Genomic DNA, 22,661 nt, shown 5'->3' with positions numbered 1-22,661 from the left:
CTTCTTTAATCATAAACTCTTCCCTTCTCCAAAGACCTAACAGGTACATTCTCCCAAGTTGACATAATTTATTTCTGATATCATGCTTGGTGTTTCAATGATTTATCAGTTTTCATTTTATCTTGGTGTATGGGCCATACCAACATCTTTTCAGCATTCATCTTAGAGTTTCCCATAAGTGGTAGACATTGCTTTGGGAGATGGTGACCTCTTTGGAGGTCTCCAAAAAAAAGGTCTACTGGATGATCTCATGGTACACATATTGTGGCTTCTTTTGGAAGGACAGGCTGAGCCAGATGGAGGTTGGAGTCTCCTTACTCAGAAGTTCTGTGATTTTGTAATTATAGGTGTTAATTTGTCCTCCTCCCCACCCCCCTCCAAACAAATATAGTTTCACACCTAAAGTTAGAGATAACAGAATAAATGGAGAAAACACAAAACAACAAGACATATAAAGCCTAACAGAAAGCAACAACTAGAAGCTTCTATGTAAGAAAAAAAAATGAACAAAGTAGAAAGAGTATTTGCACAGTCATATTTACAGAACTAAAAAAAGACAATTCAAGATAAAGGAATAGACATGGAAAATGTATTGAGAAGAAAAGTCATTAGAAAATTGGGATTTCCGAAGTTATTGGAAAAAATCCTCACTATTCACTATTTTATTTTTGTGATATATTTTATTTGTTTTCCAATAACATACAAGAGGAGTTCTACTTAGCATTTTTTTGGTAAGGTTTTGAATTTTACACTTTCCCCCCTCTCCCTTCCATAGAAGGCAATCTGATAATCTTTACATTGTTTCCAGGTTATGCATTGATCAACATTGAATGTGTTGAGAGGAAAAAAGACATATCTTTGAGGAAAAATAAAACATTGGAGATGGAAAATTATTTAGTACATAGGACAACTTTATTTCAAAAAATTGAAGGTAATAATCTTTGGTTTTTGTTTAAACTACACAGTTCTTTTACAGAATAGACTTCTTGCAGCCTTCAACTGTCATTCTTCATCAAATGGATGTGTATTCAGAGATGGACAAAATTTTGAACCAGGGAAGATCCCTTGGTGGATTCTTAGTGTTCCAGAGAAACTAAGATGTTTTAAATGACAATGTTTTAGATTTCCCTGACTGTCTCATGTCTTGTTTGACAAGTTCCTTACCCAAATGCTCCTTTCATTTGACCATGAATGCTTGATCTGTCTGCTCAATTGTTTTAGCTACATCTTCCTTGGAACTCAGGTATTCTGGCAGTTTCCTCAGGCTGACAATGGAAAAACAGGGAATTAAAAAAAGAAATAATGCTGTTGGGGTAAAGTCATAGGTTGGCTCTTCATGCAATAATGGCCTTGATAATAAGCCATGCAATCTGATGTTACTGGTGTTCACTTCAGGACTTGAAAATGACTCCTAAAATTCTCCCTTCACCTCTAATGTGGATTCATCCCTAATGCAAGGATTTACCCATACCTCCTTCCTGGGCTGATGGTTGCAGTTCTCTATAAGCTCTTGGTTTTTTCTGCAGAATGGCCCTGATTTGGAGAAGAACCTCTGCTTCACTGTTTCCTCTAGAGGTCTGAAAATGTCCTGAAGCAAAGCACTACACCTATTTGTGGACTTATTCAGGTTCTGGTTACAACAGCTGTCTCTATTGGCTTCTAATTGATTCTTTAGAACAATATAAAGGAAAGGATGTGTAAAGATACAGTTAGGAGCTCATCAGAGCTTATCAGAATTTTTAGAAATGCCACAAAAAAATCTTGCTCCCTCTCACTTATGCATGTTCAGAGATATTCTAAACAGGACTATATCCTGGTTCTAGACTTGCTGTTATAGTAGCCTCAGGTATAGCTATCCTAAGAGATCTTAAAGATTATGGGAAAGTGGCAAATCAGTTTGGACAATATGTAATTTTCTAGAGAGCTTTGCCCTTATAATTTTTCTTAGACAATAATCCAAAAATTCTTAAGTTTATTTCAAGTATAATCTTCAAGTATAATCTTCTCAAAATTAACAATACTCATATTACAATATCATAGTCAACCAGCATTTTTAGAAAACAGCTGTCATGTGACTCATATAAAGGAGGATGTAAATTCACTTTCAGGGTTACATGACTGAAGACCACAACCGTAAAGTCTAGTAAGCTATTGTTCTCAGGATGAGATTCATTTTACTTTTCTGTTAACTTGACAGTCTAATGAAGCCTATGGATTTTTTCTCAGGTAGTTTTAAATGCATAAAATACATAGAATTTCAAAGAAAAAAATAATATTGAAATGCAATTATCATATTACTTTTAAAAAGCAAGTTCACAGAACCCCAGGTTAGAAATTCCTTTGCTAGCATCTGTAGAGAAAATAATTGCCATGTGACTGTCTTAAATAAAGAAGTTTGAAAAAAAAAGAAGATTGAAAATGAACTTTCAGGATCATGATTGACTGAAGATTTTGCTATTGCTTCCTCAGAAAGAACCCTCTTTTTCCTTTCTGGCCCCATTCTCCTTTTTATGAAATTAATTGAAAGACCAAAGTACTGTCAATTCCTTCTGAAATTTCTGGTGCCCTGAATGGAAGAATTAAGAAGTGACAAAATGCCAGGGAACTTTTCCCTTCCCTCATCTCCCCACCCCTTCCCTCCCCTCCCTTCCCTCCCCTCCCTCCCCTACTTTCCCTTCCTTTCCCTTCCCTTCATTTCATTCAACACACTCTTAGTACTACCCCCCCATCCCACAATATGGGTAAAATTATGGATAATTATACAAAGAAAGCTAAAGAGATAAAACTTATCCTGGGGCTGGAATGTCATGTGAAGCCCAGTTAAGTAATAAATGACATACCCTTGTCCAAATTGCCAACTAGAGAGATTTATTTATTTTTTCATCCTTATGTTCTAGATGAAAATCGAGCTCTCTAAGATTTTTGTAGGTCTAAGACCTTTAATAAAACTAGCATCCTCCCCTTCATCATCAGTCATGAACAAAATCTTACTTTCTTACCCTTTCCAGTTCCAGAAGAATGAGGGTGTGATTTTCTTTCCTGGGATGAGGAACACACCTCCTCCAAAACCCCTTGGTGTGAGGCTGCAAAGTGGAGCCAAGGGAGGAACCTTCACAAGAGTATGGAGAAATGAGCATGATGCAATTTGAGGACCCTTATATTTGGTTATTGTCTTGGGATAGGTACAGATGTGTAATTTCTCAAATGTATGTTGTAGAAGGGATTATTATTTTATTTAAACTGCATTTTATTTTTTTCCCAATTACATGTAAAGAAACCTGTAATTTCAGAACAGCCAGCTCACACACTTACACAAGCACACATTTTTCTAAGATTTCAGCTCCAAATTCTTCCCTCTTCCTCTTTTTCCTCCCTCTTTTTCCTCCCCCTTCTCAAAGACCACAACAATCTGACATAGGTTTTATAGCCTTTTGGAATAGTTCCAAATTGTTCTTTAGATTGTTTGGATCAGTTCACAACTCCACCAATATTGTTTAGCTATGCAATACTAATCATTTATTAGGGAAAATAACCTCATGATATACCCTTAGGATTTTGACCAAAAGTTGGAAGGGATCTTAAAGGTCAACTGGTTCAACCCTCTTATTTGATCAATGAGGAAATGGAAGTCCATAGAAGTGAAAAGCTTTGTCCAAAGTCAGAAAGACAGAAAGATTGAATGCATCCTTTCTTGAGCCTGAGACAATTATAATTATATGTAATAAAGGCTCATGGAAAAACTGACTGAAACTTAATTGGCAAAAAAAAATCTCAATTTAAAGAATGAATGGATAAGTCAACAAATCATAGAAATAATCAAAATTTCAACCAAGATTATGAAAATAAAGAGACATCATAACAAAACTTTTGGGATGTGGCCAAGGCAGTTCTTAGGGGAAATTTTATATCTCTAAATGTTTACATGAATAAAATATGAATTGAGCTTGCCATTACAAAATGAATCGAGTATGGCATTACAAACGCTAAAAATAGAACATATTAAAAATTCCCAACTAAATACCAAACAATAAATTCTGAACATCTAGGGAGAGATTAACAAAAATGAAAGTGAGCAAAGTATTATTTAATAAATAAAACTAAGAAATAGTTTTATGACAAAACAAATAAAATAGATAGATCCTTGGTTAATTTGTTTTTCAAAAAGAAAGAAGAAAACCAAATTAGTAGTATCAAAAATGAAAAGGAGCAATCACCATCAATGAGGAGGAAATTAAAACAATAATCTGAAGCTATTTTGCCCAATTGTATGGCAATAAATTTGACAACCTCAGTAAAATAGTTGACTATTTACATAAATATAAATTATCCAGAATAACTGAAAAGGAATTAAAAGATTTAAATGACCCTATATCAGGAGAATAAATTGAATACAAATAGAATTGGATAGAAATAGAAACTGAATCAATGAAGTTCCTGAGAAAAAATATTCATGATCAGATAAATTTGCAGGTGAGTTCTACTCCATTTAAAGAAAAATTAAATGTAATTCTATATAAACTTTTTTAAAAAAATAGGTAAATAAGGAGTTCTGCCAAATTCCTTTTATGACACCAACTTAGTGTCATATCTATGCCAGAAAGAGCCCAAAGTGAGAAAGAAAAATTTAGATCTATTTTCCTAATGATTATTGATGCAAAAAATTTAAATAAAATATTATCGAGAGATTATAGGAAATCAACACTAGAGTAATACTCTACCATCTGGTAGAATTGATACCCAATATCTAGAGTTGGTTCAATATTATGAAAATCAACAAATTGACCACATCAACAAAAATAACAGAAATCTTAAGATTATCTCCAAAGATGCTGAAAAACTTTTGAAAAAATCGGACCCATTATAATTAAAAGCAATAGAGCATAGAGGAATAAATGGAATTTTCCTTAATATGATAAGCAATATCTGTTTAAAATAATCAGTAAGTTTATATTAAATGGGAATAAGCTAGAAACATTTGCAATGAGATCAGGATAAAAAAGAGCTGCTCATTATCACCACTATAATTCAAAATTGTACTAGAAATATTAACTTTAGTAATAATAGAAGAAAAAGTAAAAGAATTAGAACAGGCAATGAGGAACCAAAACTCTTGTTCTTTGCAGTTGATATGATGGTATACTTAGAAAATCCTAAAGAATACACAAAAAAACTACTTGAAATAATTATCAACTTTAGCAAAGTTGAAGGATTTAAAATAAACCTCTATAAAGCATCAGCAATTTCTTATATTACTAACAAAACCTAGCAGCAAGAGATAGAAAGAGAAATCCCATTCAAAAACCTAAAAAAATAGTTATGTTAGATCTATTAATAGTATATAGGGTGAACTGTAATACTGCAACAAAACTTTTGGGATATCAAATGAAAGCAAATTCATATAAGATTCTATATTTGCAATTCTGAAAATCCACATAGAAATAAATATAAGATTTGGCTATTTCTTGAAGAAATCAAAGAAGTTCTTAATCTATATTCAAAAAAGACAGAGCAATGGAACAATGGAATAGATTAAATACAAAAGAGAAGTAGTGTGTGACTATAGCAATTTACTTTTTGATAACCCCAAATATTATAGCTTGTGGAATAAGAATTCACTATATAACAAAAATTGCTTGGAAAAACCGAAAAATAGAGTGATGGAAATGAGGCATAGAGCACATCTCATATCCTATATCAAGATAAGGTTGAAATGGATAACAAGATTTAGACATAAAAGGTGATAGCATAAGCCAGTTAAAAGAACAAGGAATAGTTTATCTGTCAGATCGATGGATATTGGAGGAATTTATGACCAAACAAGAAAGAGAGAACAAGACAAATTACAAAATGGGTAATTTTGATGACATTAAATTGGAAAGGTCCTGCACAAATAAAACCAATGCAACCAAGATTAGAGGAAATTCAGAAAACCTGGAATCAATTTTTACAGTTAGTTTTTCTGAGAAAGGGCTCATTTCTAAAATACAAAGAGAATTCTGTAAAATGTATATGAATAGAAGTTACTCTTTAATTGATATATAGACAAAAATATGAACATGCAGTTTTCAAATGAAGAAATTAGTTATTTATTTTCACAAGAATAAATGCCCCAAATAATTACTGATTAGAGAAATGAAAATTAAAAGAATTCTGAGTGCTACTTCGTACTTATACGATTAGTAAAAATGTAAAAAATGAAAAATGTTCAATGTTGGCAAGGAAATGGGTAAATTAGACACAAGTGATTTTGTTGTTTGTAGAGTTGTGAACTTTTCCAATCATTCTGGAGAGTGTTTTGGAACTAAGCCCAATGGGCAATAAAACTGTACATACTCTTTGATCCAGCAATACTACTACTAGGGTGATATCCAAAAGAGATCATAAAAGGGGGAAAAATGTACTTGTACAAAAATATTAATAATAACTCTTCTTGTAGTGGCTAAGAATTGGACATTGGGGAGATGCTCATCAATTGGGGAATGTCTAAACAAGTTTTGACATCTGAATGAGATGAATATTATCGTCCTGTAAGAAATTAAGAGTGGGAAGAGAGACTGCCGAGCTCTGTCCTCTGGCCCCTGGAACAGGACTCTGGAACTCTGACCACATTCAGATCCTGATCCCAGTCTAAGCCCCCCATAGAACAACAGCCCCCCCCACATCAGCCCCGTGGCAGAGGGGGGCGCTTATGGTCATTCACAGACCAGGAGGGAGGACAGAGCCTCACACACTGAGAACCTTGTGGGAGTGTCCCAAAAGCTCAGGAAGCACCCCCCCCAAAAACAGGCTTAGGCTGGGAAAATGAGCAAGCAAAGAAACAAGAGGAAGACCATTGAGAAATATTTTGCAAATGAGCCCAAGAAGGATCAAAATACTCAGTCTGAAGATGAGGAAGCACAAGCTCCTGCATCTAAAGACTCCAAGAAAAACAGAAATTGGGCTCAGGCTATGACAGAGCTCAAAAAAGAGTTTTAAAATCAAATGAGGGAGTTGGAAGAAAAACTGGGAAAAGAAAGGTGAGAGATGCAGGAAAAACAAGAAAATGAAGTCAGCAGCTTAGTCAAGGAAATCCAAAAAAATGCTGAAGAAAATAGTATGCTAAAAAACAGCTTAGGTCAAATGGATAAAACAGTTCAAAAAGTTCTTGAGGAGAAGAATGCATTAAAAAGCAAAATTGGCCAGATGGAAAAAGAGATAAGAAAACTCTCTGAGGAGAACAAATCCTTCAGACAAAGAATAGAATTCAGGGAGATTGATGAATTTACCAGAAATCAGGAATCAATACTTTAAAACCTAAACAATGAAAAAATTAGAAGAAAATGTGACATATCTCATTGAAAAAAACAATTGATATGGAAAACAGACTTAGGAAAGATAATTTAAAAATTATTGGAACACCTGAAAGTCATGATCAGGAAAAGAGCCTTGACATCATTTTCAAAGAATTACTACAGGAAAATTGCCCTGATATTCTAGAAGCAGAGTGCAAAATAGAAATGGAGAGAATCCACCGATCCCCCCGAGATAGAGATCCCAAAAAACTAACCCCTAGGAATAGTATAGCCAAGTTCCAGAACTCCCAAGTCAAAGAGAAAATATTACAAGCAGCCAGGACACAGTTCAGATATCATGGAGCTGCAGTCAGGATCACACAAGACTTAGCAGCAGCTACATTGGAAGCTCGTAGGGCTTGGAATACAATATACCAGAAGGCAAGAGAGCTTAGAATGCAGCCAAGAATGAACTACCCAGCAAGGCTGAATGTCCTCTTCCAGGGAAAAAGATGGACTTTCAATGAACCAGGGGAATTTCAAAGGTTCCTTTTGGAATGGCCAGAGCTGAACAGAAGGTTTGATCTTCAGATACAGGACTCAGGTGAAGCATGGAGATTGGAGGAGAGGGGGGGAAATATGAGGGACTTAATGAGGATGAAGTGCATGTATAGAAAAATGATACTGATAACATTCATATGAACCTTCTCAGTTAATAGATCAGGTAGAGGGAGCTTTTATAGTTGAAGCACAGGAGAAAGCTGAATTCGAAGATAAAATATGGTGTAAAAATGGAGTCAATAGGGAAAAAAGGGAAATGGAATGGGAGAAAGAAAAAGGAGAGGGGGAATAGTCCCAGATATTTCATATAACAAGATTTTTTTTATTACAATGAGCTATTGCAATGATATGGAAGTGGGGAGGGAAGGGGGAATGAGGGAACCTTTGCTCTCATCAGAGATGGCTAGGAGAGGAAACAGCAAATATACTCAATGGGGTATAGACATCGGGAGTAAGAAGGAGGGGGACGCAAGGGGAAGGGGTGGGGATGTGAATAAAGGAGGAGAGGATGGACCATGGGGGACAGTGGTCAGATATAACACATTTTCTTTTTTACTTCTTGCAAGGGGCTGGGATTGGAAGGCCTGCCCAGGACCATAGGGCCAGGTGGATTCTGGGCCTAGGGGGTGGTATAGGGGCTCAGGCCTTCTTGGCCCTAGGACCAGGGATCTGTCTGCTGCGCCACTCAGCGACCCTACAGCAGAGTCAGAGTGAAAGGAGAGAGAAAATATAGTACATGGTAGTGGAGAAATAAGAAAGGAGGGAGTTGCGATCAGCAATAGCAAAGTTGGAAAACTATGGAAGTAACTTTTGTGATGGACTTATCATAAAGAATGTGATCCACCCACAACAGAGTTGTTGGTGTTGGAACAAAGACTGAAGCACATTTTTTTGTTATTATTATTTGGGGGAGGGAGCAGGGCAAGTGGGGCTGGGTGGCCTGCCTGGGGCCACATAGCAGGGTGATCTTCGGGTGTCTGGGGCCGGATTCGGACCCAGGTGCTCTTGGCTCAAGGGCCAATGCTCTGTCTGCCACCCAGCCACCCGTACTATTATTAGTACTTTATTTTATTTCGAGTCTTTTGTTTTCTTCTTTTTGGTTTTTGCAGGGCAGTAGAGAGTGGGTGGCTTGCATGTCACATGGCTAGGTGATTATTGGGTTTACGAGGCTGGATATGGACTTGGGTGCTATTGGCTCCAGAGCTGGTGCTTTGTCCATTGCTCCACCTGGCCATACCTACAATTATTACTATTATTTAATTTAATTTTAATTTTTTTCTCTCCCCTTTTCTTTTTTCACCCAAGCAAGTCTATCTATATTCATGGGGGGAGGGGTATTTTGTTTACCTGTAAACAAGAATATTTTATTAATGTAAAAAAACATTTGTACAAAATGAGAATAAAAAATAAATTTAAAAAAAATTAAGAGTGGCTGGACTTCAGAAAAACCTGGAAAGAGCTGTATGAAGTGATTATGAGTGAAGTGAGCACAATCAGGAGAATATATTGTAGATATTAACAGCAACATTGTGAGATGTCCAGCTCCTCTCAGAAATTTAATGATCAAGGGCAATTCTAAAGGAATTCTGATATAAAATGTCACCCACAGTCAGATGAAAAAAAAAACATTTCAAGGCTGAATGCAGACCAAAGTATATTATCTTCTGTTTTGAAAATTGTTTAATTTAGTTTTTCTTTATTTTCATGGTTTTTTCCTGCTTTAATTCCGATTCTTCTTTCATAACATAATATGGAAATGTGTTAAACATCATTATTTAAGTATAACCTATATCAGATTACTTGCTGTCATGTGGAGGGGAGAGATGGATGGATGGTAGAAAATGTAGAACTCAAAAATTTACAAAAAGATTGATGCTGAATACTATTTTTGAATGAAATTTGAAAAAAATTTAAAAACAGCATTAAATCATAGCAGGAAGAGTTACTGGCTAAAAAAATGAATGTTGAAAATTATCTTTACATATAAATGGAGAAAATAATATGCTATTTCTACAAAGAAGCAAAGACAGAATAGGAAAAAAAAATCTTTTCACAATCTTCAACTAAATCCAAGGTATTTTCTTTCTAATATTATCTCCCTGTCCTGAACTGTATAAACTCCCTTGATATTTTCTCTTTCCTCACAGAACCATGGAAGAAAGAGAAATAAAAGGAGTAAGTGAAGGAGGTGATAAAAATAAGGAGACAAGAAATATGCTGGTGAGGAGATAAAATAAAAGGGGTTGGGGGGAGAGAACTTAATTCCCCCCAGATAGATGACTTAAAGAAAACAACTTTATTAAATTTGTTTGAATAAGGATTTCTGTTTTAAAAGGATTTTGATTTACTATGGAGAAGTCTCCCAATCGAAAGGGAACAATATTTGTCCCTAAGTTTTTGAACTATTTCTCCAGCACGAAGCCTGAAATATGTCCTAAAAGATGAACTCACTTGCTCCCTAAAATGGTGCATTTCCCAATGCAACCTTGTAATTAATCCTTAGTAATATTTATGGAACTTGTTGATTTTCTCAGGAAAGAACTTGGTTTTACTTCCAGTTTTAGTGTGTCCTTCCTTTCTGTATAAAAGTTATTTTTTTTTTCCCTTTATAAATAATCGGACCTATGAAGACCTGGAAATACTTGGGGCTTAGAAACTAAGAGACACTGACATAAAATTATCACAAAAAGCATTCAAATACAATTTTAATTAAACTTTGGAAGGTTTTGTGTAGCTGCTACTATGAGATCATCTTCCTTATTGGGAATTCTTTCCCAACAAAAAAGGTAAAATTAAAGAAAACTCTCCTTTCTCCCTATCCAGAGACCTCCTTCCATAGCTCCAGAGAACAGGACTCATAGTAGTAAAAATCACTGATGTAAATAGAATTTCCCTGTGACTGCCTATAATAGACAGTATGGCCTAGTTTGATCTTTGGACCCTGTCACTGCTGACCACCCTGTTCTGCCAGTTACTCTCCTCCGGGCTGTAGTTATGCTGCTCTCTATTAGTTCTCTCATCTGTCAGACAATTACTCAATATTTTTTAAGGTCATCTTTCATTTCACTACTCCTAACTATGGCTGTACCCTAGGTGTGCCTTAGGCATTCCATTCTCCTCTCTTCTCTTAGCCTTTCCTCTCCTGTCCTCTCCTCTCTTCTCTTCTCTAATTCTCTTTTCTTCTCTCTTTCCACGCTCTATCACTTGATGTCTTCATCAGCTACCATGGGTCTAATTCCTGTCTCTTTGTAGATGACTCACAGAACTATGTATCTGGTTCTAGGCCTTATTGATGCAGAGAATTGTGAATGTGAGAGATTTGTGGTTGGAAACAGATTTTTTAGTCTTTTGTGCTTTTGGATTTCATTAAGGTATTAAAATGTTATCTGCTCCTGAGATGTAAACTGGCTCCTATGGTTCCAGAGTTAAATGTATGGTTTGTACCTGTCTCATTCCATAACCCCAGTTTCCAAACTTCCACCTCGTTTTGGTCACATAGGGATTTCCCTTTGCACCCAATGGCCAGATAATGGGTAAGTCTCTAAACATTGGACCTAAACCCCACTCTGGGCTGGTCCTTTATCTCTGGCCCTGTCAGCACTCCCTGACAGTCTTCCTTCTCTCTCTCTGTCTCTGTCTCCCAAGCAACCTCACCTAGCCTTTTGTTATTCACCTCTGCCCTCAAATGCTTGTCCCTTCTCCAAGAGGAGAAAAGTTTTTAACCAGTATTCTTTGCAACAATAATTTATATTAAAATCCTCAGCAGTTTTAAATTTCAAAGGGATGATGAATTCCTTTACTTTTCAGCAACCCTCTATCTCTTTGGGATACCCCGAATATCATTTACAACATCATCAAAAGTTTCAGTCACACACATTCAACTCCTAGTGGATACTTTGTGTTTAATGTTCTACAAGCATTTCAAATGCATTATGTTCCAAACTGAACATAATGACTACCACCTCCCCCCCAACACCCCAACTTCCCTTCTCTTTTTGAAACTTCCCTATCTCTGCTGAGGATGCCTCTATCCCAGTCATCTGTCTTTGAAATTTTGGCATTTTATGACTTCTTGTTTTCCCTCACAACCATAACCAATAAGATGCAAAATCTGTTTTTTAACTTTCCTATTATTTCATCCACATCTCCTCATCTCTCCCCTCAGAAAACAGCTACTCTTGTGCAGGGTTTCATCACTCCTTGCGTCAACTTACTACAAGGGCATCCTTATTGAACCCCCTTCCTCAAGTTTCTCCCAGGATGTCCTCCATACAGAAGCCAAAGTAATTTTTCATGAACAAAAAATGTGGCCATATCACAAACCTACTCAAAAAGCCTCAGAAAGCTCTCAATCGCCTCTAGAACCAAATGTAACCATCTCTTTAGGCTGTCTCTGCTCTAGATAAGCTCTCACTCTTGATTTTGTCTCTATATCCCTGGTGTCTGGCATTTGTGGCAGAGGTGTTTAATAAATGTAAGTTGGATGGATGGATGGATGGATGGATGGATGGATGGATGGATGGATGGATGATTAACTGGCATCTCTAGCCTGTCCATTCACTTGAAACTCACTGCATTTAGAATCTTCCCCGATGATAATTTCCAGCTTCTTTCCTTGACACAGAATTCATATGCAATGTTCTATCTTTCCCTATAAAATGCCTGCTTTCTTGTAACGTACATGGAGACAAAGAGTCTGATATAATCAAGGCTACAATTATTTTTCCCCCTCTATTTTAAACTTCATTTTTAATGATCAAAAATCATTTTTCTCTCTTTCCTTCCCAGAGACTTGGGTCAGGATGCCCTGAGTTCAAATGTGACCTCAGACACTGAGGAACAGTAATACCCTGGCCAAGTCACATGGCCTCTGCTAGCCTTAGTATCCTCATCAGTAAATTAGGGAGAACAGTATCCCTGCCTCCCAAGACTGTTATGAGGAGTAAATGAGAGAATATTGGTGAAGTTCTCAGTGCATTATCTGCCACATAGGAGGCACTCAATAAATGCTTTTTCCCATTCTTCTCTTCTTCTGCCATTAGAAAACAAAGCTCTTGTAATAAATATGTGCAGCCAAACTAGACCAGTTCCCGCACTGACCCAGATAAAATGGACTGCAGCTCTGGAGGGCCCTCCTTGGGTGGTCCTCATCTCTTCCATGCCACCTCTTTTCCTGGGTTCCTCATAATCCCACCTGTGCCAGCTGTTCTGCTTGCTGGGAGCAGGAAGATGAGTTCCAAAGGGAGAAGGAAGCCTTCAAAAGACTGGGAACTTATCTACCAGGACCTGCTCTAGTTGGGGGTCAGGCTGCTCCCTTCATATGTGGAAGATAGTGGGAGAAGGAGAGAACCTCAGGTCCTGGCCAGAGGAGACCAACACGTGGCCCACGAACACAGGTCTTGCTGCTTTGCTTCTACTTGGGTGCTTTTGTTTCTGTGGTAAGAGATTGTAGCTTATGATGAGCTGAGTTTCAAAAGTGCAATAGATTGAGGCCCTCTTAACATTCTGGTATGGAGTATGGGGCTTGTCCAGCTTTGAGACCCTTAGAAGGGAGGAGTGATCTTCAGGACACAGCCCAAAGGTAGCTGAGAGAGGGGCTTACCTAGCAGCCTTGCCATATGTGGCCATGAGTTTGGTGGGACCAAGGTTGTGGAGAAAGTGTGAAATGTGATCCGACTCCTCAAAGATAAAGTGGCATAGAGGAGAGAGTGACCTGAAATGGTTGGAGTGGGTGGGAAATATTTCCATTTCTGCTTCTGCTCTATCATTGTTGTATTTGCCTCTATCAAAGTCAATTTAAAAATGAGTTAGCAGAATTGAAGTACTACTCAGTTGTGCCTAACAGGAGAGGGATGACATCAGAATGGCTCAGGGTACTCCTAGAAATTAGAGGAGGAGTTGCAACTGGCCTTGTTTCAGAAGGGTGAAGCTACATTTTAAAACTTACATTATAGAAAAGAATTAGGAAAGCCATTCAACAAAATTCTTGAGTGGAAGAATCTTATCATACATCTCTAAACTCTCTCTTTCCCCTCCCCAACTTTCTCCAGGGTCAAACTTAGAACTTTTTTTATTTTTCTTTAAAATTTATTCCTTTATTTATTTATCGAATACTAAAATAGTTTTGATGTATGAGTGAACATAATTCCACTTCCCCCCACAAAAATAGAAAAAAATCACAAAAAATTAAGTGAGAGAAAATTAAAAAAAAAACATTGTACTACAGTCTGTGTCATACCATTAGCTCTGTCTCTGATGGGTCACAATCTTTATCTCAAGTCCATCAGAGAAGGTACTTCAATAGTTTTCCCCTAAGTTGCTATTACTAATTTTATTTCCCTCCAATCATTCCTCCCAACTCCCATTTATTCATTTATCTTTCCCCTTTCAAGTCATCCTTCCTTAAAAGTGTTGTGGGGCAACCGAGTGGTACAGTGGACAGAGAACCAGCCTTGGGGCCAGGACAACCCAAGCCCAAATCCTACCCCAGATACCCAACAACCATCCAGTCAGGTGGACCTGGGCAGATCACCCAACCCCACCACCTTGAAAAACAAAAAAAAAAGTGTGTTATATCTGACTACTCTCTCTGAGGATCTTCCCTCCCCTCCATCACCTACACCCACCCCTCCCCTTCTGTGTACCCTCTCCCCCATCACCTTTCCTTCCTACCCTATTAATGGTGTATGTTGTTTCCTTTGTGAGTCATTTCTTATGAGAATGAAGGCTCACTCATTCCCCCTCACCTTCCCCCTTCTACTGCTTTGCCAAAGTGAAGCTTGGCTTTTCAAGATATGTTCTGGTTATTCTTTTTATTTCTTCATATATACTTTTCATCTCATCTTCCTTATTTACGATTTAATTGATTTGGTTTTCCACCCTTATGTTTAATAAGATTAGCTAAAGGTTTATCATTTTTTTTGTTTTTTTCAAAAAATCAGTTTTTATTTTTATCATTAATATTGGTTTCCAATTTGTTATTGCTCTAATAACTTTAAAATCTCTCCTTTTTTCTTTTATATAAGTTTTATTTCTAAATTGGCTTTCTAGTTTTAAAAATGCAGATTCAATAAATTATTTTTTTTATTTATAAGTGAACATTTATGAGAAAGTTTTTTATCCTCCTGAGGCATGCACTGATTGTATCCTAAAAGTGTTTCTCTGTTGTTTCAAAAATATCCCTGTATTTAACATAATTAATGTTCTTTGATGCACCCATTATTTAGGATCTCACTGTTAAGCCTCCATCTGGGTCTGTTTCTTTTGATTGCTGTTCCTGACCCAATAACTATATTCTTTGCATTATGTTCTCTAAAACATGTATTTACTAATTCTGTCTTTTCATTAATGATGTGTGTCTGAGAACAACCAATTTTTTAAAAGTTCAATCCCATGCTATGAATTATGTAAATTCTTTTTAGTGCAATTTAGAAGATATCAGAAGTCTTTTAATGAGAATTTATTCAAAAAATTTTCAGTTTCATACTTTTCTGTTTATTTATCTTTCTGATAGATATATCAAAAATACAGTGAAGAATACTGAATTCTTCTGCGACTTTTCTGTTTTATGTCTTCTTATAGTTCATTTCATGTTTCCTTTATGAATTTGGATGTTAAGGCTTTTGGGATATGTAATTTTGTCACTGATATTGGTTTGTTGCCAATGATTATTTCACCACAATGTAGTTTCCTGTTTATTCCTTTCTGTCTTTGAAAGTTTGTTTTTTTCTTATCAAACTGCATGATTTTAATGCTTGCTCTTTTAGATTCACTTTTTTATCAATATGAGAGAACATAATGAATTGGGAATAAAACTTAAAAAATGGCCTGAACAAGAAAAATTGAAAATCCCTAATAAAAGATCAAAGCATAAATTTTGAAAATTAAAGAAAAACATTCACGAGATTGAAAGCAAAAGCCCATTGAGCTTACATTTGAAATTTTGTTGATTTTTCTTCAGTTGTTTTTCATGTGTCTGATTCATTCTGACCTCTTTTGGGGCTTTCTGAGATGAAATACTGAAGTGGTTTGCAATTTTCTTCTCCATTTCACTTTACAGATGAGGAAACTGTGATAAATAGGGTTACACTACTTGCCCAGGATCACAAAATCAGCAAGTATGTGAGACCAGATTTGACCTCATGAAGATGAGTCTTCCCAAGGGCAGGTAGGCCCTCTCTTCACTATGACACACCCAATTGAACTAGAAGCTACATTTAAAAATAAACAAATGAATCATATACAGTTAATCTGATAAAAGAAAGAAAACAAGATTATCTGTAAAAAAAGGGAAAAGGGAAACCTCTCAACAATTCCTGATGAGAAAATAGGCAGGGTAAAAGCAACAAATTTGCCCAGTTATACCTAACAAAACTGAAAACCTAGAAGGAATAGATAAATACTTAAACTATATAAAATAGCATGATTAAAAAAAGAAGAAAATTTGTTTACATAACCCAGAATCAGAAGATTTTTTTCAAATAAATATCTCGGATCAGATTGATTTACAAATTAATTCTATCAAATATTCAAAGACCACACAATTATAATGCTGCATAAACTGCTTTCAAAAATAAGAAGGCACGCCTCTAATTTCTTTGTATGATGCGAATATCATCTTGATACTTAAATTAGAGAGAGATAAAGCACAGAAAGAAAGTTACAAACAAGTATCTCTAATAAACATTGACACAAACTTTTTAAATACAATATTATTAAGCAGGTTACAAAAAGAGATTAGAAAAATTATATACCATAACCAAGTACTATATATTTTAAGAAAATAGAGCTTTTTCATCATAAGGAAAATTACAATATAATAAATCAGGTTAATAATATAAATATCAAGTCATATAATTATTGATTTTCAAAGGTTTATGACAAAACCTACTGACTATTTTAAGACTTTTAGAAATAAGAGGAATAAATGAATCTTACTTTACTAGAGTAAATAGCATCTAATGAAATCCTCACACAAACATTTTATACTTAGAGGCCTTTCTAGTAAGATCAGGGTCAAGCAAATATTCCCAGAATCTTTATTCTTCTTTGACAATAGCAATGGCAGTAAGACCAAAATGAGAAGTTAAGAGCATAAGAATATGTAAATCAGTACCAAATTATCACTTTTTGCAGAAAATATGGTTTTACAGAAGATGAACTTAGCTAGAATACAGAGATTAACTGTACACTGCACAAGATGTAGAATTAAAAATATATTGTTGGACCTAATCAGTGTGGGAGGCTTTTTTTTGTGTGTATTATTTACATGACATTAGCTTGTCTTTCTTTTTTCGAAGTGGTGACAGGAAGAGAGGGAGAAAAAAATAATCACTATGATAATAATTAGAATAATAATTAGAATTTCTGTAACACCTTAAGTTTGTTAAATCCTTTGCAAATCTCAACTGATTCTTTTTTTTCTTGTATTTTATTTGTTTTTTCCCATCTACATACATTGCTAGTTTTTAACCAATCATTTTTTTTTGCAAAGCTTTGGGTTTCACAATCTTCTCCTTTCCTCCTCTCCCCACCTCCTACCCCTGAAGGAAAGCAATCTGACACAGGTTCTACATCTATAATCATGCTAAACATAGATCCACAAAGACTGCTAGTTAATAGTGGACAGGAAATGAAATAGAAAATTAGAAAACTATACAAAATTTCCGGAATTTCTCCCAGTTCTAAATAGTCCTTTCACATCTAACTCAAGTCCAGTCTCCTCCCATTTCACCTGTTTCCTGAGCAGAATGTCCCAACCAGTTCCCCTCTTTAAGACAATTGATGTTTATTTCCTTTAAACTTTGAGGCAGATGGAAACTGAAACTTTTTGGATTCTAGGAAATCAGCCCATTATTCAATCACTTGTAAATGTGCATATGTATGTCTCTACAGGGGGTTTTGAACAGCCATGAGAGGGTTCTAGATCTGATCTTAGAGGAGATAGGCAAGCTCTGGTGATTAAGAGATGGGGAGCTGACATGGCCAGGTTTGTACTTAGAAAGCTCCCTTTGATAGGTAAGTAGGATGGACTAGCTTGAGGAGAGACACCAGGCATGGAGAACCATCAGAAGCAATCACAATTGTCCAGGCAAGAGGTGAATGGTTCACACCCTGGTGTAGTGGTAATGCCAAAAGAGAAAATGTACAGGGTAGATGTAAAGGAGAACCTACAGGACTTGGCAAGAGTTGGGAGGGGTAGCAAGAGATGGTGAGAAGTTGAGCATGACACCTGAGTGACCACATCTGCCCTCAGACTCTGAGGGAGCAGGCCAGGGCCTGAACCCAGGAGTCTTTGTAAGTGGCAGTGCCTTTCAAACAGCAAGATCTGCCTCCTGTCCATATTCTATGCCACCCTTGGAAAGAGAAGTCAGTGAAGAGAGGGAGCTCACTTGTCTCATGAGCAGCAACAATTGTTGATTTGCTGCCACCAAGAGGCAGATAAGTTCCACTATGAATTACTAATCATTCCTCACTATTGCTGCTTTTACCCCAGCCCTCATGGTCACCATATGATAGCCCACTCTAGTCCCATAGTCTAGAATGATTATGACAGAGTTCTTTTTTCTCTTTGCCCAATCTTCTAGCCTCCTTTCTGATGTTCACCCTCTCCTCTGTCACCCTTCTTGAGGGCAGATCTGTACCCATCCGCTTGTAATGTTCCTGGTGTATTAATGAATGTTGTTTCTGTCTCTCAGGGACTGGCTGGTGACCTACAAGCTTCCAGTTCTCCTAAAGTGAACTGATTCACTGTCTGCTGTCCACCATATTCTTTCTACCTCATTTCTGTCTTCATATCTTTTAAGTTCCAGAGCCATGTAACCTGAGTTTGGTCTATGAAGGAGGAGACTGCTATGGGATTCCAGCCCTGGCAGCCCGTTGGAAAACTGTATTGGTTCAAAGTAGCAGTTCTCATTCAAAGTAAGTTCTCATTTGGGCCATGATTTCTGACCTGGTTATTCCTCTGCAGACTGGGCTAGATGCCAGAAGGGAGATCTTGCTCTAAATTTGGGGACCTGAGTTGCATCATTGCTGCTATGGGATTCTGAAGTTTGGCTTTCTCCATGAACATGCCAGGGTCTCTTTTTATGTAGGAACCCCTGTTCCCTTTCTCAACACCCATGAACCTGTGACCAGAACTGGGGAGTAGGTGACAAAGTTGATTTTTTGTACCTGTCCTCAATAGAGTTCGCTGATATGGCTCTGGGGGTGTCCCCAGACACCTTCTTGCCCTGGCACAGTCTTCCCTTTTGTGTTGGAGTGTCCTCAATGCCAGGATACATAATACTCCCAGTCTGTTTTTCTCTACTGAGATAGACTGGTTAAATGACTCGTTGTGATTTTTTTTTTCCATTTTTCTCAATAACAAATTGGTCTGGGGCATTATCTACATCTGTGTGGAATAGACTGTGAAGGCATTTACCTCACTGGTTCCCCTCACTCTACCGTCCTGGCTCTGCCTCTGAACATGGAGTTTTCTCTCTTACTTAGAATTAAAATATTCTGTGCATACTGTTTCCTCATTAAAATGTGAGCTCCTTAAGATCATGGACTATCTTGGTTTTCTATTTGTACCCTCTTTACTTAGCACAGATTGATTTATTCAATGAAATATTTAATTAATAAATAACTACAATTTAAAGATTGAAGAGGTCAAGAGTGATGAAGCCTGAGAAAAGGCCATTAGACTTTTGATTAAGAAATCACTGACAACTTTAGAGAGAACATTTTCCTTTCAATGATGGGAACAGAAACTAAAATGTAGAGAGTAAGAAAAGAATGAGAGGAACGGATGTGGAGGCATTGCTTGTAGAGGGCCTCAGCACAGAAGTTTGCCTCCATGGCTGTCGCCTCAGCACAGAAGTTTGCCTCCATGGCTGTCTGTTTGTGACTTGGGACCCAGAAAGCTTCTGTAGTCTGGAGTGCTGCCCAACTTTGGCTGCCTTTCAAGAACCAAGCAAAGTTCCACAGCCCCGAGAAAAGGTCAATGGGATTTAAAGTTCTATTTTGTTATGAGACCTTGTGTTGTATCCTGTGCTTGGCTAGTGGAGCCTCACTGGTAGCAGTAAACCATGGGAGAAGAGAGCTGTGGGAATGCAGGCTGAGTATCAGTTTAATAGGATTGTTGTTTTGTTTGTTTTAACTTTTATTTTGGATTCTAAGACCATGGAAGAAGTGGAAGTTGCTCTATGTTAGTTTTTGTTTTTAGCAATTTTAGAGGTTTGGAAATCAGAGAAATTGTCTATTCATTTCTCTGTTTGATTATTTGATCTCATCATTTCCTTTAAGGCCTGGTTTATTAAGAGACATTTCTTGGAGACTTCCAGCCAAGATGGCAGAGAGAAGACAGGCAGGATTCTAAAGTCTCCTGATCTTCCCTCATAAAAAAATATGAAACAAACCTCTTAACAGAAATCCAACATAAAGAAGTACAAAAAACCTATTGTAATGGGGGGAGGGAGAAGGGAGGAAATAAGAAACACCTGAGTCTTCCTCTCATCACACTTGGCTTAAAGTTACCTTACACACACACTCAGTTAACTTAAAAAAAATCTTACCTTTCTAGTATTAAAAGGGGGAGAAAGGGGATGCGGGAATGGAGCCAGGGATGGAGGAGGAAAAAAGGGGAACTATCATAAGGAAGGGCAAGAAAAAGGGAAAAGGGAAAGGGTAAAGAAAGGGGAGGGTGTGGATATAGGAGGGCAAACACATCGAAGGTGGTAGTATTCAGAAACAAAATACTGGGGAATACAGATAAAGGGGGAAAAGGAGAAAAATACAAACAGAGGGAAAGGAGGGAAATAAAGAGTTAGTAATTATAACTTTGAATATGAATGGGATGAACTCTCCCTTAAAATGTAAGCCAACAGCAGAGTAGGTTAAAAACCAAAATCCCACAATATGCTGCTTACAAGAAACTCATTTAAAACAAAGAGATACATATAGAGTAAAGGAAAAAGTTTGGAGTAAAATATATTTTGCTTCAGATTAAGTGAAAAAAAGCAGGGTCAGAAATTCTTATCTCAGACAAAGCAGCTACAAAAATGCATAGCACCAGAGAAAAGAAAGTGATTTCGATACTGAATATGTATACATCCAATGGAATAGCATACAAATTCTTAGAGGAGAAGCTGAAAGAACTACAGGAAGACATAGACATTAAAACTCTACTAGTGGGAAACCTCAACCTCTTGCTCTCAGATTTAGATAAATGAAATCATAAAATAAACTAGAAAGACGTTAAGGAGGTAAATAGATTGTTAGAAAACCTAGATATGACCCCGCTGTCATGATGCCTCCTGCGGCTGTGCTCGGAGGTTGCTCGCGGTTGGACAGCAGCTCGCTCAGGAGCAGCAGGTGCTGCTGCCTTTGAGGGCTGCAGGAGGACAGGAGCAGGGCCTGGGCCATGGCCCTGGCCAGGGAGCTGCTACTGCGTGGGAGCAGGGGGAGCCCTGAGGGCCCGGGGGCTGTTGGAGCCCAGTGCTATCTGTGGATTGGAATGGTTTATGAAAGACTGTACTTTATCTAATGCTCCAAAGAAGCCTTTGACTGCATACATTCCTTTTACAATGGAACAATGACCCGTATTCAAAGAACAAAATCCAGATTTGAAAAGCAAAGGAATAATAAAGAAGCTTGCTGAAGCTTGGAGGGAGCTTCCAGAATCACAGCAGAAGGTTTATGAAGAGGCCACCAAGGCAGATTTTAAAGTATACAAAGAGGAGGTCTCTAAATATAAAGCAGAGCTTAATCCTGAGGAGATAAAAAGATTGAAAGAAGAAAAGCATCAAAAAAATTCTAGAAAAGAAATAATATAGAAAAAAGGGAGTTAACTGTCTTTGGAAAGCCCAAAAAAACCTCTTTCAGCTTATAATATTTTTATTTCTGAACACTTTAAGGAATCAAAAGGACTTTCATCACAGGAGATGATGAAGGTTTTAAATGAAGAGTGGAAAGCTCTGTCATTATCTCAGAAGCAGGTATATATGCAACTTGCTCAAGATGATAAAATTCATTATGGAAATGAAAAAATGCTTGAAATTGGAAGAGAAGATCTTTTACGTTTTAGAAAGCTAAAAGCCAAAATTGGAAAACACCTTGAAGAAATCTATTGCTATTTGCATCTTCATAATGAATATGATAAATACTGAAGGAACCAATCTGGTTTCACTATACCAGACTGGCAAAATTTCCAAGGATGACGTTGGTGAACATTTTATATTGATCTCTTTTTGTTAATGCACGGATTTAAGCCAGTATGCTGACATATTTTTTTATTAGCACCTAGTTATGGATATTCTGCTGTTATATACTCAGTTGAAGTTCAGACAGAATTTGCTTTTGGAACTACTGAATGTCAAAAAAATTCATCTAGGTATAGGAGAGTATAATTTTACCCTTGGCTAAAGGTAAATCAAACTGTGAAATATTTTTAATACTGGATGATGGCAAGAAAGTAGTCTTGTTTCCTAATGAGGAAATAAGCATTTGATTTTCTCAAATTGTCTTAAATTATAAAAGGCACAGTGGTCTAAACTATCACTGTAGTGTATTTTTAACTGGCCTGGGTAAATTTCATTACCTAGGCAGGTTCTAATTCCTATGTAATACTAGCTTATGTAGTATTCAGATGACAAATAGACACACATAGAACTGCTGATTTCATTTATGACTTTTTAAAAAAACACTACTGAAGGATATTTGTAAATGTTTCCGTCCATCCTTTTTTTTGTAAAGTGAAAAGATTATGTCAACTCTGTGCACATTTGTGTTTATAATCACAGAGAATAAAATCTTCTAATACATTCTAAAAAAAACCTACATGTGATA

The 22,661-nt window shown here is 36.8% G+C and overlaps 1 pseudogene; it reads left to right on the top strand.

Annotated features, from left to right (window-relative positions):
• Positions 1-19,610: 19,610 nt before the first annotated feature.
• On the top strand, positions 19,611-22,272 carry LOC141511855 (transcription factor A, mitochondrial pseudogene; annotated as a pseudogene).
• Positions 22,273-22,661: the final 389 nt, after the last annotated feature.

This window comes from Macrotis lagotis, chromosome 2 (assembly GCF_037893015.1).
Source record: "Macrotis lagotis isolate mMagLag1 chromosome 2, bilby.v1.9.chrom.fasta, whole genome shotgun sequence".
In the NCBI taxonomy this organism is placed as follows: Eukaryota; Metazoa; Chordata; class Mammalia; order Peramelemorphia; family Peramelidae; genus Macrotis; species Macrotis lagotis.
Note: the sequence above shows the minus strand (reverse complement) of the source record. Positions and strands in the feature narration are given on the sequence as shown.